Genomic DNA, 3,933 nt, shown 5'->3' with positions numbered 1-3,933 from the left:
TTGCAAATTTGCAAAAAAATTGCAAATTTGCAAAAATTGAATTTTTTATCGCAAAATCGAGTAATATAGTAAAAATGTTTGCAAAGAAAATTTTGTCCAAAAAAGGAAAAATTATACATTTTTGAAAAGCCCTTGACCATACCATTTCAAGCTTGCAAAAATTTTTGCAAAATTTTAAATAACCTGAAAACGTGAAAATTTCCTCTGACAGGTTGTTTGCAAAAAATGTGCAATTTTTTTTCGCAAAACTTGTGCAATTCGTTTCCTTATGTCAAAGACTTTCCAAAAAGCTAAATTTTATCAAAATCTGACAAGTGAATGTGGGTCAAAACAAAGATTTAGTTTGTTACAGAAAAAAAACAGTCATTCAGGCAGTGTGCCTGAGGACTCGGGCAGTTAGTATTAAAGCCCGGTTTTAGGCTTAAAGGGATGGCTTTGGATATGTAGGAAAAGTAAGTAAATTTCAACAGCCTCAGACCAATACTTTTTGAGTTATGTAAAAAAAAACTACAGGGGGGGGTCAAAATGACCCCCCCCCCAGCAGGAATAGGGTTAAGCGTTAATCCCAAATTTTAAGGAATTAAAACCCAGGTGGAAGCTTTAAAATAAAATAAAAATCAGTGTCGAGTAAAAATGATTTTTACAAAAAAAAATACTTTTAGAAGGGAAACGTTAAGCAGACACACAGGCATAATAACAAGACAAAATTACTCATACTTCAAGTAACAGATTTAAATAATTTCATACTTCAAGTAACAGATTTAAATAATTTCATACTTCAAGTAACAAATTTAAATAATTTCATTCTTCAAGTAACAGATTTAAATAATTTCATACTTCAAGTAACAGATTTAAATAATTTCATTCTTCAAGTAACAGATTTAAATAATTTCATACTTCAAGTAACAGATTTAAATAATTTCATACTTCAAGTAACAGATTTAAATAATTTCATACTTCAAGTAACAGATTTAAATAATTTCATTCTTCAAGTAACAGATTTAAATAATTTCATACTTCAAGTAACAGATTTAAATAAGTTCATACTTCAAGTAACAGATTTAAATAATTTCATAATGATTGTTTCTTTTTTATTTGATTTAACTGATTCAGGGTTTATCAATTAAGAATTCATGTTAACACTAGAGTTGTATAATAAATATCTAGACAACTGGAAGGAATTGAGTTTTTGACACAAATACCTTGTTTTCTAATTTCGATATCTTTGCAACACAATGTCATAGACCTTTGATATTTCAAACTATGAATGCTGTTAGATCAAATATTCTAAGTTTGAAATATCTAAGGTTTACATTTTTAGGTTGCAAAGATATAGAGATTACAAAAAATTGAATTGGTGACAAAGTTCTGTAAATCACAAAGTTGTTCTCAGTTTTGAATATAATTGAATGTGTTTTACATTTTTTTCTTCAATTTTTGAGTCATATATAGTAAATATAAATGATCAATGAGAACTAGATTAAAAAATATCGTAATTTGTGTTAAATTTAGATTTCCGTGACAGTCATAAGCGCCAACACAGTAGGTGTAAGGATGAAAGTTCGATAGGTATTTTTTAAATATATTTTTTCTCACCCCTCCCCCCCCCTTCTCCCCATGAAATAAAATGCCAATTTAATATAAAGCGAACTATAGGGTTTCCAATTTTTACCGGAGACATTTGGAGCCGTAAAGGCCTTAGAGAATCTTTCCTGAAGCTGTTCTACCACTTGAGAACATTTACAGAATCTTTTCTGAAGCTATTCCACCACTTGCGAACATTTACAGAATCTTTCCTGAAACTGTTCCACAACTTGAGAACATTTACAGAATCTTTCCTGAAACTGTTCCACCACTTGAGAACATTTACAGAATCTTTCCTGAAGCTGTTCCACCACTTAAGAACATTTACAGAATCTTTCCTGAAATTGTTCCACCACACGAGAACATTTACAGAATATTTCATGAAGCTGTTCCACCACACGAGAACATTTACAGAATCTTTCCTGAAGCTGTTCCACCACACGAGCACATTTACATAATCATTCCTGAAGCTGTTCCACCACACGGGCACATTTACAGAATCATTCCTGAAGCTGTTCCACCACATGAGAACATTTACAGAATATTTCATGAAGCTGTTCCACCACACGAGAACATTTTTTCGGGAGCAATTTCATTCGGAATAATCGTTAAGTAAGCTTTTTCCAGCATGTCACACCTAGCACTGTGTAGCATGGTTAACCTTATCAGGCTAGAGGGGTTTCATGGTACGTTCTGAATCGTTAAGGGCATTTTTCCCAACACATTTTTCCAACACATGAAATTGTGAGTAAAAATGCGGGGAAAAAAGTCTTTCAAAATTGAATAAAATCATGAAAATTAAGTCAGAAACTTGAACCTCCCCCCCCCCCTCCTTACAAAAATGTGAATAATATTAAAAATATATGTACATCATGACAGAGATAACATATGAAATTTAAAAAATATTTTGTTGGTTCCTGGCTTTGCAAAGATCTTAAATTTTAAATCGTGTTTTAATTTTTAGAAGTGTTGAAATTTCTATATTTTCCCAAACGCATAAATCTGCAAGTCAGTTTTATAGAGCACAATTTAAAATTATCAATCTTTAATATTTATTTTAATATTTCATATTAGATACAATATTTATTTTTATTTGCAAAGCAAGCGACTTTATAATAAATCCATATTGTTTCAATACTTAGAATCCATCTTAGTGTCTGAAAAAGATATTGAAATCTATCAATTTCCTTCTTAGAGGCTGCTGTATAAATCTGCAAGCCTTTTTATAGAGAAACAAAACTTGAGGTTTAATGGGGACCATTATGCTAATCTTTAACTGGAGATTCACATGTATTACGTGTACAGTCCCTTTATAGTTTTTATCTGAATATATGTTTATTGTTTAGAACTAAAGGAACTTTATGAATCTGAACCAATGATGAAAGAAGCTATGCAGAATAAGGTAAATATATCCCAGTAGGCTTTCAGAGAGCACTTTTTCTTATATCAATATCAGATTTTAAATGTTGTGCTTGAGCCGTCATGTTGGCGTACAATGTAAAGCTTTTCTGTTTTTTTAATGGATTCATAAAAATTAAAGTTGATATTTTTTGTATGCAAAACTTTTCAATTTTATGTGACCAACATAAAAAATGGGTCTAAATGGTTCCGTATTGTTATAAATGTTTTTTGTTTAGAAAAAAAGATATCCGAAGACTAGTGTTACCTCTATACTCACGGATATATCAGAATTAGGAAACACTTTTAAAAATAAGAAATTAAAATTTGAAATATGTTAATTTTTTATTTATATTTTCTAATGATTAAATTGCAACATATTTGCTAGCTATTAATGTACCACAAAAACTTTCAAGTTTAAATTCACTTTCTTTCTTTTAATTCGTTCTCGTTTTTAGTTTCTCCTGTATACACTGTAGAGTAGAGATGTCAACGTTTTGATTTTTCTAGATTTTAGCTTTCGTTACGATAGTGTTCATCAAAAGTATAAACGTTTGAAACGTTACGTTGCACATTATGAAATTGTATGGCATAGAGTAACGTTACGTAATGGATTTTCTGCACTTGAATATCTTATACAACGTTAAGCTTTAGTAAATGTTTTTGAAAAAAAAACAGTAAGCTCCGTTACGCTTTTGCATTTCCCGTTTTAAAAAACTTTCCCAACGTTGCGTTAAAGCTTATGTAATATAACCACAATTTTTTAACGTTCCACTTTCATGCAAGGTAAATATTTTCAGAGACCTTACGTTACACTTTTACTTGCTTTTTTTGATTGCAATATTTTTTTTTTAATTTTTAATTTAAAACGCAGCGACCTCAGGTGGGCGGCTGGCTGAGTTCTTAAAAAAGTCACAAATCAATCACCCTCAACGTCCAGCATACATTTAC

General features: G+C 30.5%; 1 long non-coding RNA gene across 1 annotated transcript; it reads left to right on the top strand.

Annotated features, from left to right (window-relative positions):
* The first annotated feature begins 709 nt into the window (after positions 1–709).
* On the top strand, positions 710–3,279 carry LOC111703486 (uncharacterized). The gene is made up of 4 exons (XR_002765618.1): positions 710–722; positions 1,513–1,569; positions 2,931–2,986; positions 3,222–3,279. It is a non-coding gene; the product is annotated as an uncharacterized LOC111703486 (long non-coding RNA).
* The last annotated feature ends 654 nt before the right edge of the window (positions 3,280–3,933 follow it).

This window comes from Eurytemora carolleeae, unplaced genomic scaffold (genome assembly GCF_000591075.1).
Source record: "Eurytemora carolleeae unplaced genomic scaffold, Eaff_2.0 scaffold449, whole genome shotgun sequence".
Classification (NCBI taxonomy): domain Eukaryota; kingdom Metazoa; phylum Arthropoda; class Copepoda; order Calanoida; family Temoridae; genus Eurytemora; species Eurytemora carolleeae.
Note: the sequence above shows the minus strand (reverse complement) of the source record. Positions and strands in the feature narration are given on the sequence as shown.